Source organism: Natator depressus, chromosome 14 (genome assembly GCF_965152275.1).
Source record: "Natator depressus isolate rNatDep1 chromosome 14, rNatDep2.hap1, whole genome shotgun sequence".
Lineage (NCBI taxonomy): Eukaryota > Metazoa > Chordata > Testudines > Cheloniidae > Natator > Natator depressus.
In genome coordinates, this window is record NC_134247.1 from 15,137,162 (window position 1) to 15,150,664 (window position 13,503).

Consider the following 13,503-nt stretch of genomic DNA (forward strand, 5'->3'; position numbering starts at 1 on the left):
AATTTGTCCCATAGGGTCAATGCCTGTTGCAGCATCATACCATGGCAACCTAGAAAAAGTTTTGACTGGGCATTGGAGTGCCATTCTGCAGCAGTGTGGCATGATAGTGTGTATTTTGGACCAGTTAATGTCCCCTCACGTTAGGACATGTGATGAAGCCACATATCTTGGTGTTTCTAGCAATCCTGGTGCTTCTAGCTATGTGATCTTTCCAAGGGTGCTGACTAGAATGTGTTCAACTTTCTCTAAAGGTTTACAAAACCAAAACCAAAAAAAGTGAATGATAGGGTCATTTCCTGTGTCTAGCTTTACTCTTCATGCTAACACATCAGTCCTCATACTACTGGAGCCGTCTGTAGGAAAACAAGATGAAAAGGGCAGAATCCCATAGAGGAATGGTCCATTCAGCTCCATCATTCTGTGAAAACTAAATTTCTCCATCCCCTTTATTTCTTTGCCTCCTCCAGGTCACCTCTGTGGCCTAGCTACCTCCAAGTCTGTGACTCATCACAGGCATAAGTATAAATCATTACTTAATCATCAGCCAATCAGCTTTGTCCACTTATGAACAATGCAAGAATCTTTTATGCAGGGATAGATTTGAACATATACCTCATTGTGAAGTAGGGATGTGCACCTGTGTGCCCCATAAATTGACTGTCCCTGTGGAGGGAAAGGGACATTGTTAAAATTCCCTTTTGTCTGACAATAAAAAAGAAAAGGAGTACTTGTGGCACCTTAGAGACTAACCAATTTATTTGAGCATAAGCTTTCGTGAGCTACAGCTCACTTCATCGGATGCATACTGTGGAAAGTGTAGAAGATCTTTTTATACACACAAAGCATGAAAAAATACCTCCCCCCACCCCACTCTCCTGCTGGTAATAGCTTATCTAAAGTGATCACTCTCCTTACAATGTGTATGATAATCAAGTTGGACCATTTCCAGCACAAATCCAGGTTTTCTCACCCCCCCACCCCACCCCCACACACAAAAACCCACTCTCCTGCTGGTAATAGCTTATCTAAAGTGACCACTCTTCTTACAATGTGTATGATAATCAAGGTGGGCCATTTCCAGCACAAATCCAGGGTTTAACAAGAACGTCTGGGGGGGGGGGGGTAGGAAAAAACAAGGGGAAATAGGTTACCTTGCATAATGACTTAGCCACTCCCAGTCTCTATTCAAGCCTAAATTAATTGTATCCAATTTGTAAATGAATTCCAATTCAACAGTTTCTTGCTGGAGTCTGGATTTGAAGTTTTTTTGTTGTAATATCGCAACTTTCATGTCTGTAATCGTGTGACCAGAGAGATTGAAGTGTTCTGCGACTGGTTTATGAATGTTATAATTCTTGACATCTGATTTGTGTCCATTTATTCTTTTACGTAGTGACTGTCCAGTTTGACCAATGTACGTGGCAGAGGGGCATTGCTGGCACATGATGGCATATATCACATTGGTGGATGTGCAAGTGAACGAGCCTCTGATAGTGTGGCTGATGTTATTAGGCCCTGTGATGGTGTCCCCTGAATAGATATGTGGGCACCGTTGGCAACGGGCTTTGTTGCAAGAATAGGTTCCTGGGTTAGTGGTTCTGTTGTGTCCACAAGTAACACCTGAGATCACTGTTGCAAAGAGATGTTGTTGCAGTTTGCTGGCTGCATTTGATACCCACTTTTGCATACATCCCCTTCTCACAATCTACCCAGTATAGTTCGTTTCCCCTAACGTTAGTGCTGGTAAGATGAGGGCAAAATATATATATATATATTTTTAAATAGAAAGATGTCCCTGGGAAAGCAGGTGGGCTGGTGGGTGCGAAGGGGCTGGTGTATTACCAGAAATGACCTTTACCTCCTTTTTGGAGACGAGCTAGATGCCAAGTTGCCCACACTCTGCCTGGCACCTTTCCTTACCCTAGCAGATGTGTGTAGCACCATGCAGTTAGGGCTGAGTTGTCCTGTGCCATGTAACCCCTGTGCTTTAGAGCCTGGCTCCGATCTCAAACGGGTGTGAATTAGGAGTTCCCCCGTTTACACTAGGGCAGTTATACTGGTGTGAGACTGGAAGGGACTCAGGGACCAGGGTCCGGTGCTGGGCTTTCCCCCGTCCGTGCTGGGCGGGGTGCAGCCTAGTGGCTATTGCTTCCCTGGGCGCGGATGGAAACGGGGCGAGGCTGGCGGCGTGATGCGGCCGGCAGGTAAGCCAAAGTGCAGCAGGATGGGCGGGGCCAAGGCTCATTAGTATTCATGAGCTCATTAGCATTCACCTTGTATCCGTATCAGTTCGCTTGTTAATATTTACCAATGTATTAACCGTCAACTCCGTTTGAACAGGGCGGCTGCCCTGAGGCGGTATTCATGAGCCTCGCTCGCCGCCTCCTGATTGGCTCTTAGAGGGAGGTGGTCGTGTGAATTATTCATGAGCGCGTGGGGGGCCACGCCCCGTTATTTGCATATCCGGTGAGCCCCGCCCACTCCCGGAGGTATCCGGGAAGGAGAGGCGGCGGCGCTAGCGGAGGAGCCCGTGGCCCAAGAGCCGGCGGCAGGGGACACCACGGCCCGCGGTCTCCTCCGGGCCCGGCCGGTCCAGCCAGCGCCCGTCAGGTGAATATGAGGCCGAGCCGGGGGGGGTGGCGGCACAAAGGACCGACACCCCCCTGGTCAGGGGGTGGGGGGTTTGAGGGCCGGGCCGCCACGCTCCTGCGGGGCCCTCACCTGCCTGCCAGCCCGCGGAGCCGCCCTGGGCCTGTGAGCTCGGGGCTCCGCCGGGGAGTGGGGGGGCGGGCTTGAGGCTGCCCCTGGTGTAGCTGTGAGGAGAAACCCTGGCTGCCCTGCAGTGGGGCTGGGGAGCCGGGGGGAGCGCTCCCCTGGGCCTGCCGCTCCTCTTAGGGAGGCCGGGTACGAGGTGATGGGAAGTTGCCCCAGCAGGTAGGCGCTGGCTGGCCCTTTGGGGCGGAAATCCCCCCCCTAGAACTGGGCTGCAATCGGTTCTCTAGCTAAACTGGGTGGATGTGTTTGATTTATACGTCTGTGCTCCTGGCACTAATCTCTGTACCGGTTTACACTACTTCAGAATACCTAACAGAAAGGAATTGCCACAATAACCCAAGCTCGCAGAAAGGGCTGGGCTCACTTGCATCATCTGCACAACAAAAGGTCTTGTAGCATGCCTTAGAGGTGAACGAATGTGTCCTCTGGCCAAGCAACAACAGAAGCAGATTCCAGAGCCCTGGGACTTTACCCCATAGAATACCCTACCTCTGCTCCCCCTCCCCCATAGTGCAAATCTGGGTTGACACAGACACAGTCACAGAGAATGGGGCTTAGGGAACGAAATGACTTCAAAGGCAGGCAAGACCCAAATCAAATAGACTCATTTAGTGTCAAGACTAAGACAAATTATAAGTATATCCTGTGTGAGGGAAGGTATAGTTGCCAGATTAGGGTAAAACTTCAGTCCACAAGCAGTTTTGTTTCAGTGAAAACCTGAATACTTTGAAGTCTGAGTACATTCTGCAGTTGCCTTGTATCTTACTCATCAGTGGCCTTTTAGCAGGCATATATTCCAGCCAGTGGTGTAATAGTCCAGCCAATGATGTATTAATGAACTAGGCAAGTAATTATTTTTGGTGTCCCTTTCCCAAAGACAAGCGGGTGTCTGTTGCATGACATCCCTGGGTCCATCCCATCTCTCTTCTCCTATCTCACTCCCATGCTGGAGTGAGGAGCTTGTCTCCTCTAGGGTATGTCTATGCTGCAATTAGACATCCACGGCTGGCCCATGCCAGCTGATTTGAGTTTGGACTAAAGTGCTGTTTAATTGCCGAATAGACATTCAGCCCCGTCCTCTGGGACTCTCCCACCACACACAGTGCTACAGCCTGGGCTCCAGCTCCAGCCCACATGTCTACATTGCAGTTAACAGCCCCTTAACCCGAGTCATCTGGCATAGGCCAGCTGTGAGTTTTTAATTGCTGTGTAGACGTACCCCTAGATTGCTAGCTTCTTTCTGCAGCCTGGTGCTCCTGTAGGTGGAGTCCTGAAGGACAGAGTCTTCTGGCTGGCCCCGCCTTGCCACAGCCTGTGTTCTTGGGATAGTTTGAAAGCACTGGTAACTTTTGGCCATGTGGCTGCTGCTTGTGGTAGAAATGCTCTCAGAATTGACACCCTAGGTGGTTGCCTACCCAGCCTATGTCTGAAGCTCACTCTGGATAATGGTTGAGGCTGGATGCATTTCAAAGTATTGGACATCAGCTTTCTCCAACTTCTGTTAAGATTTCAAGCTTTAGATTTTTTTCTCCCAAGAGGCTTAATTTACTGCATTTGTTCTTCGATAGACATGTAAGCAATGACTGTAAGCTTCTCTCCCAATGGAGTTTCTCCCTTGCACCTATGAGAAACCTCAGCGCTTTGCTGTAGCTTCCCTAGTTTAATTGTTGATTGATTAGAGTGATTCATGGTTTATATTTCCCTGAGGCACAAATATAAATATTGGTTTTGCTTGTGGGAGTAGGTCAAGTACAGTCATGTGCCTACTTAATTTTTCCTTCCAGGGGCTACCTGGCAGCAGATCAGGGGAGCATATAGTATCATGTCCTTAGGCACAGGTAATAATGTAATACATTAAATTGAACAAGCTACTTACACTTTAGAATGTCAAAGGGCAATTGCTGGTAGTAATTTTGCTTTGTAGGTCTTCATCCTTATTACCTAGGCTCTACACTCAGACTAAATAGAAATGCTAAATAACTACCTGTTCTTTATCCTTTGGCATGCTCGGTTAGTGTATTTGTGTGTTAATCCCTGCTTATAATGACTAAGTACGGCGTGTGTTGAACTTAATTTTTTTCCAAACTTGCAGTAAGATTTGTGACAGCTTTTGGAATGCATTTCACATGGTATAGGGCAGGTGCCCTGCAACAACCATTAGGTAGCACAATGGGAATCTATATTCCTGAGTTCTGTTTCATACTGTGCTACTGACTTCCTGTGTGAGACTGAACAAATCAAGTAACCACTCTGCTTCCAGTTCCCCATCTGTAATTGGGTTAGTAATACTTCACTTCTGTTTGATGTGGCTTAGGCCTGGTCTGTATTTAAAACTTAGGTCGTCGACACTAGTACAGCGCTCAGCGGTGTGAAAAATCCACACACGGAGTGCCATAGCTATGCTGACCTAGCCCCTTGTGTAGACACAGGCTGTGTCTACACTGTCACTTTCAGCGCTAAAACTTTAGTCCTTCGGGTCAAGTGAAAACACACACCCCTGAGCGACAAAAGTATAGACACTGCTTTATCACCGGGAGCCGCACTCCTGGTGATAAAGCTATGACCCCTCGTTCGGAGTGGTTATTTTTTATCGACGGGAGAGCTCTCGCCTGGCTACACGGCCCACGTGACTACACAGCCCACGTCACAGCGCTGTCGCGGCAGCGCTGTAATGTAGGCAGTGTAGACATACCCACAGCTAGATACAGGGAAGAAAGCTTCCATCAACCTTGCTACCTTTCCTACAGTGACAGGAAAAATCCCTTCTGTTGCTGTAGTCTGCATCTATATTATGAGGTTACAGTGCCATAGATATGTGGCTGTAGCATCATAGTGTGGACATGGCCATAGTGTTTGTAAAGCAATTGGAGATTCTCTGAAGCACCCTGTTACTAGAGTAGAGCCCTTAAAGTAAATTTCTCAGATTAGATTTCTGAAGTAGATAACAGTACAAAAAAGAGTTATGCTCATCTGAAGGGTAGGATGTGTGGCGGGGGGAGAATGGGTGAAATACCAATAACTAAAAACCTTTGAATTGTGACCCAGCTACTTCACTGGCAACCTTACCCTTACCCTCTGAGTAGCCAATTGAGAACGCTTCAGTCAACAGGAATGCTATGACTGAGGGAGTCCAGGATGAGGCTGGATGCCAGAGGGAGGATGTTTGGTGAAATTCCCTGGGCTATTGAACTTCTTGCTTCTGGAGATCAGGATATGCACATCTCACCTTTTACTTTCCAATGTAAGGCTGATGTCTTTGTAGGTCAGCTTTTCCTTCTCCCTACAAAAGACTACATGTAGTGTCTCCCACCTTTCTGCATCTTAAATGGCATGATTTCTAGAAACACAGTCTTGTCAAATAAGGATCAAAGATGGTCCATATGTACAGTGATTTTTTTTCTCAATCTCTGCAGATTGCCCAGATGTTATGATGATAGACTTTGTAGACATACCTAGATAGAACTGTGTACTTGATCTTCAGAATATTTACAAGATTCCTTCAACCATATTGTATGCAGTGGTGGTCCCAGAAGATTAGCGAGATAATGTGGGTGAGGCAATAACTTTTATTGAACCAACTTTCCTTGGTGAGTGAGAGACAAGCTTTTGAGCTTACAGAGCTCTTCTTCAGGTCTGAGAAATCTACTCTGTGTCACAGACAAATGCAAGATGGTACAGATTGTTTAGCATAGGTAGTTAACACACATTTCAAGTGAAATGGCTTGTTAACATCTTTCCAGCCGCAAGGGGAAAATGGGGAAGAGAAAAGGGGTGTGTGTTTGTCTGGGGGCATTAAATGGGTTACAGATTTTGGTAATAAACCATAAATCCAGTATCTGGTCAGTCCCTGATTTTTGGTATCTAGCCAAAGCTATGAATGTAAGCTCCTGAGTTCATTTTTTGAAAGTGTTGTGCAGGTTGTCTTTGAGGATGAGGACTGTGAGGTCAGATTAAAGAGTGATCGCTTTGTAAAAAGTGTTCACCCACAGTGGATTTGGTTTTTTGGACTTTTATAATTTTTTGGTGAGAGTTCATTTGAGAGCATGGTGATTGTTTGTTTGGTTTCTTCCACGTTGTTGGTGTTGGGGCATTTAGTGAATTGAATGAGGTACGCCACGTGTTGTGATAGGCACGTGTAGGACCCATGGATCATGAAAAATGTGGTGTGGGGGTGTTGACTATCCTTGCATTGGAGAGATGTCTAGAGGTTTTGCATCTGTTGTTCTGGCAGAGTCTGGTGCTGCTTTTAGTTCGTGTGTCTTGGTCTGTGGGGAGCTTGCTTCTGATGATGAGCTTGGAGAGGTTTGGGAGGTGTTTGAAGGCCAGAAGAGGGGGATCAGGAAAGATTTACTTCAGGGTTTTGTCATTGAGTATGCGTTGTAACTGTTTGATACCCTGTATGGGCTGCCGGATAGGGTGTGTTGTGGGTGTGTGTATATATGTATGAGGATTTAAGTCATCAGCAAGTAGTTAGAATTTTTTTCTACATCTTTCCTTTTGGTGCTGTTGTGATAATAAGGAGCCTTTGTGATGTCCTTCTCAATAGACCCACCATATTTCTGGCCTAAAAACGTTATTGCAACATGACTTTCAAGGTACCATACCTTCCTTCTATCCTTGAGTCACCCATTGTATTGGGAGAGTGTACCAAGAGCTCTTCATCACATCCAATAAATTTCTCTTCATAACATACTTTTCAAATGGAAAAGGCTTTTCTGTGCTATAGCACTTTGAAATCTCATGTATTCCAATGTTACCATGACATAGAGGGTACAAAGGAATCTTAATGCAAGAGGTTTGGACAGAATTTCTGGACTCGGAAGGATTCGGTAGTTTTTAGCGCTGTTCTGTGGTAGTGTATGAACTTGCATGGTTGACTTGAACACTTTTCCTTTACTTTTCAAGATTGCTTGGGAAACCCATCTTGGAAGCTTCAAACCGAGTGGGGGGGGGGGGGGGCGGAGAGGATGGGGCACTGCCTGCTGTTGCATTTAATGAGTATTTGGTAGGTTATACTTTTGACTGTTAACTTCTATGATTCTGCAGAAGCTAAAAGTAGACTTGGATGGGAGAACCTGTTGAATCCTTCAGTCCTTCTCCTTACTACTGCAGGATTGTTCCTTATAAGACACTTTTTAGCATTTTACCCAGTTTTTAAAAAAAAAACTCCTAAGTGATGGGACTCCACCACTTGAGTTTTCCTCACAGTCTAATAGATTTCAATGCCAGAAAAGTTTTCCTGATATTCAGCCTAAACTGTCCCTCCTTTGACTTACTCTAACCACTACTGGATTAAATATCTCATTCTGGGAAGGTGGTCTGGAAAATCCCTGTCTTGTGTCAAGAGACTTGTGACTTGTAGGCTAGAGTGGCATCTGTGAGATCTCCAAGCTCTTTACATTCTGCAACTTTACCTTTATTCAGACCTCTCTGCTGCTTTGTAATACTGCCCACTCTTCTGCAGTATCTCACTTGGCAACCAGTTGTTGCTGTAGCAGCTTGGATAAATTATAGCAGAGTGGATAAAAATAGATATATTTTTTTATCTAAAAAACTATTTTTATATTTTTTGAAATAAACCTATTTGAAACTAATACCATGTACGTTAAGGCCTAAATTTATTCTAATCTATGATCTACTCGTTCTGAAATCTTGAAAGACATTGTTTCTCGTCACAATCAGTTCATTTCACGAACTACAGGTAATACTTCCTTTGTTTAATAAATCCATTTTAAATGCCACACGTGTTTTGATACACTCTTTTATGTATTCAGCACATTTAAAGTAGATTTATTTACTTAATTAACCAACTTTGAAATGCTGTGGTGTTTCTGGCATTCTTAATTGGACTTGAATTCCCATCCAAATAGAGCTTGACACAAAGCATAGGTAAAAATTAATCTATTACAGGGGTTGGCAACCTTTTAGAAGTGGTGTGCCGAGTCTTCATTTATTCACTCTAATTTAAGGTTTCGCGTGCCAATACTACATTTTAACGTTTTTTAGAAGGTCTCTTTCTATAAGTCTATATATTATATAACTAAACTATTGTATGCAAACAAGGTTTTCAAAATGTTTAAGAATCTTCATTTAAAATTAAATTAAAATGCTGATCTTACACCGTCAGCCCGCTGCTGGCCTGGGGTTCCGTTCACCTAGGCCGGGAGCGGGCTGAGCGGGTCCTGCGGCTGGGACCCCGGCTGGCAAGGGGCCGGCAGCCAGAACCCCAGACCAGCAGCTGGCTGAGCGGGGCCGGTGGCCGGGACCCCAGACCGGCAGTGGGCTGAGTGGCTCAGCCCGCTGGCGATCTGGGGTTCCGTCCGCCGGCTCCTGCCAGCCAGGGTCTTGGCTGCCGGCCCCCCTCAGCCCGCTGCCGGTCTGGGGTCCCAGCCCTGTCCACATAGAGTAGGTACCTAGTTTCTCCCTGGTTCTGGCCCATTCTCTTCCTCTCTCTGCACAGAGATGAGGGTGGGAGTGCACTGAGAACAGGGCTGGGGGTGAAGGATCAGGCTGGGGGTTGGGGTGCAGGGTCTGGCCAGGAGCTAGAATGAGGGAGGGGGCTCAGGGTTGGGGCAGGAGGTTTGGGTGTGGAGTGCTTACCTGGGCAGCTCCCATTTGGTGCGAGGGGTGCAGGTGGGAATGTGTATGTGTGTGTGTGCATGTGTGCGTGCAGGAGCTCCCGTTTGGGGTGGGGATGTGGATGTGGGGGTGCAAAAGTCAGGGTGTGGGGGGGCTGGGTGTCTGAGGAGGGTGCAGGAGTCAGGGCAGGGGGCTGGGGGGGCTAGGTATGTGGGGGGAGCTGGAGTCAGGGCTGGGGTGTGTGGGGGTGAGGGCAGAGGGCTGGGGGTGTGTGTGGGGGGGTGCGGGGGTCAGGGCAGAGGGTTGGGGGTGTGGGCTGGGGTTGTGCGGGTGCTCCCAGCCCCCTGCCCTGTGCAGCTCACGGCAGGGGGCTGGAGGGGATATGCTGATTCCACCCCCATCCCCAAGGTCCCTGGAGCAGAGAGTGGGCTGGGGCTCTGCTTTTCCATCTCCCCCTCCCCCTCCGTAGCAAGGGTCCTCAGCTGATCGGCCACAGGGAGGGAGAGAAGGAGGGGCAGGAACCCAGCAGGCTGGGGGAAGAGGCATGGGGAGGGGGAAGCTTGCCTGGCCTGCAAGGAGAGAGCGGTGGGCGGAGAAGAGTGGGCCGGGCCAGGCAGGATTTTTAATGGCACGCTGCTGTCCCTGGCAGACTGCAGCGTGCCATTAAAAATGGGCTCACATGCCGTCGGTTACCGACCCCTGAGCTAATAAATAAAAAAAATGCATTATTCACCATTTTCTAACATAATAAAATGTAAAAATTGAGAATCTGAATAAATAAGTTATATGATTGCTTAAATACATGGGTAGAGATGTAATATATCTTGCTGGTTTGCAATAAGAAGCACCATGTTTAGTGTAAAGGCTATATTTAGTTGCAATTCACCATGTTTTTATGATTGAGTCTCATTAATTGATAACTATTCTTTAGGACAAGAAGTACAAATGCAAAACACAATTAAAATCAATGATTTAAATCAAGGTTTCCTGCTTACTGATTTAATTCATTGTTAAAATTGGTTATTTAAATTGCTTTTATTTAAATCAGTGCACCCTGAACTTAGATGGGTTTCAGAGTAGCAGCCGTGTTAGTCTGTATTTGCAAAAAGAAAAGGAGTACTTGTGACACCTTAGAGACTAACCAATTTATTTGAGCATAAGCTTTCATGAGCTACAGCTCACTTCATCGGATGCATAAAGTGGAAAGTACAGTGAGGAGATTTTACATATACACAGGTTTCAGAGTAACAGCCGTGTTAGTCTGTATTCGTAAAAAGAAAAAAGAAAAGGAGTACTTGTGGCACCTTAGAGACTAACCAGTTTGCTCAAATAAACTGGTTAGTCTCTAAGGTGCCACAAGTACTCCTTTTCTTTTTTCTTTTTACATATACACACAGACCATGAAAAAATATACATTGTAAGGAGAGTGATCACTTAAGATGAGCTATTACTGGGGGAGGGGAGAGAGAGAACCTTTTGAAGTGATAATCAAGGTGGGCCATTTCCAGGAGTTAACAAGAATGTCTGAGGAACAGTGGGGCGGGGGGGGGGGAGAGGAATAAACAAGGGGAAATAGTTTCACTTAATATAATGACTCAACCACTCCCAGTCTCTATTCAAGCCTAAGTTAATTGTATCCAATTTGCAAATTAATTCCAATTCAGCAGTCTCTCATTGGAGTCTGTTTTTGAAGTTTTTTTGTTGAAGGATAGTCACTTTGAGATCAGAAATCGAGTGTCCAGAGAGATTGAAGTGTTCTCCGACTGGTTTATGAATGTTATAATTCTTGACATCTGATTTATGTCCATTTATTCTTTTATGTAGAGACTGTCCAGTTTGCCCAGTGTACATGGCAGAGGGGCATTGCTGGCACATGATGGCATATATCACATTGGTAGATGTGCAGGTGAACGAGCCTCTGATAGTGTGGCTGATGTGATTAGGCCCTATGATGGTGTCCCCTGAATAGATATGTGGGCACAGTTGGCAACGGGCTTTGTTGCAAGGATAGGTTCCTGCGTTAGTGGTTCTGTTGTGTGGTGTGAGGTTGCTGGTGAATGTTTGCTTCAGGTTGTGGGGCCGTCTGTAGGCGAGGACTGGCCTGTCTCCCAAGACTTGTGAGAGTGATGGGTCGTCCTTCAGCATAGGTTGTAGATCCTTGAGGTTGCGTTGGAGAGGTTTTAGTTGGGGGCTGAAGGTGACGGCTAGTGGCGTTGTGTTATTTTCTTTGTTGGGCCTGTCCTGTAGTAGGTGACTTCTGGGTACTCTTCTGGCTCTGTCAATCTGTTTCTTCACTTCCGCAGGTGGGTATTGTAGTTGTAAGAATGCTTGATAGAGATCTTGTAAGTGTTTGTCTCTGTCCGAGGGGTTGGAGCAAATGCGGTTGTATCGTAGAGCTTGGCTGTAGACAATGGATCGTGTGGTGTGGTCTGGGTGAAAGCTGGAGGCATGTAGGTAGGAATAGCGATCAGTAGGTTTCCGATATAGGGTGGTGTTTATGTGACCATTGCTTATTAGCACCGTAGTGTCCAGGAAGTGGATCTCATGTGGACTGGCCCAGGCTGAGGTTGATGGTGGGATGGAAATTGTTGAAATCATGGTGGAATTCCTCAAGGGCCTCTTTTCCATGGGTCCAGATGATGATGTCATCAATATAGCGCAAGTAGAGTAGGGGCATTAGGGGATGAGAGCTGAGGAAGCGTTCACTCTCCTTACAATGTATATTTTTTTCATGGTCTGTGTGTATATATAAAATCTCCTCACTGTATTTTCCACTGTATGCATCCGATGAAGTGAGCTGTAGCTCACGAAAGCTTATGCTCAAATAAATTGGTTAGTCTCTAAGGTGCCACAAGTACTCCTTTTCTTTGAACTTAGATGATAACTGTGCCAGTGATGAATATTTGAGTTTTAGAATACAGCAAGGGATTGTACCATCAATTATATTGATCCCTTTTACAAGCTAAAAAGTGGGAAATGGTATGCTTAAGTTCAATTACCACTTTGCACTTGACCATCTCTAGCAGATTTTATTACCTGTGCCTGGAGAGTTGAGCTCACTTAAACACAGGTTTCAGAGTAACAGCCGTGTTAGTCTGTATTCGCAAAAAGGAAAGTGAGCTGTAGCTCACGAAAGCTTATGCTCAAATAAATTGGTTAGTCTCTAAGGTGCCACAAGTACTCCTTTTCTTTTCACTTAAACACAGTAACCTTAAACATTAGTAGCTGAGTGCAGCTCTCTTGCTCTCTAATGTTAAGAGATTCTTTTAGAGATAAGGAGTAGCTCTCCATGACACTTGCTGTACTGATGCAAATAATTTTGCTAATATTTACTTCCATTTGGGTAAGTTCATAAAATTTAATTTTGAAGAACTAGAAATCACTTAGACATACATTTTCTCACAACCAGTACTTGGCATTCATATGCGAGTAGTCCAAAGCTCTGTAAAGACAGAATGGATCCTCACAACGGCATGTGAATTAAGTGAGTAAGCATTATAGAGAAACTGAGACAGAAAGGTGAAGTGACTTGCCCAAGGTCACATCAAGTCAATGGCAGAATTGGGAGTAGAATTTACAACTCCTAACTTGCAGTCTGGTTCTCTTTTCTTCTGGGCATGCTTTCTCTCTCTAGGAGAATATTGCCGACAATAGTCTATCTTCTCTTTGAATTCCCCCTCCCAATAAACCACCCACTAGAGTTTATCTCAGGAGTCATTCAACCAGATTTAAACTCTTCTTTTTTAAAGGGGGCTACACACCATCTGATGAATAGAACTGTCATTAGATGCTGGAACTTGTAGAAAAAATCAGCACCTTTATTACAGTGGTGATCATGAAAACCTGGTCTCAGGCATATATACCCTAACTCTTACACCGTTCGTTCTTCCTGTTCATGCAGTGGCATAGGTGGGGCATGTTTGTGTTAGCCTTTCTTCCTAAACATCCTCGCACTTCTCCCACAATTGTGAGTAATGGCTGAACTGCTAGTGTAGACTGGCTGTTGTCATCTAACCCTTGCTGAGAGAGAGTCTTCTGTAGCATTCCCACCATTGCTACCACTGGCAGAGCTGTATTGGTCCTAGGAACACTGGGAAACTTTTGGTAGTGTAGAGAAAGTCTAGTATAGATGAGGCCTTGTTGGCAGTT

The 13,503-nt window shown here is 45.7% G+C and overlaps 1 protein-coding gene across 2 annotated transcripts in view; it reads left to right on the forward strand.

Moving 5' to 3' along the window:
- The first annotated feature begins 2,479 nt into the window (after window positions 1-2,479).
- The window catches only part of LLGL2 (LLGL scribble cell polarity complex component 2), a 63,261-nt gene continuing 52,237 nt past the window's right edge, over window positions 2,480-13,503 (forward strand). For both annotated transcript variants that reach the window (XM_074970769.1, XM_074970771.1), the window contains exon 1: window positions 2,480-2,610. The gene's annotated coding sequence lies outside the window, so the exon portion shown is untranslated. The remainder of the gene's footprint in view (window positions 2,611-13,503) is intronic.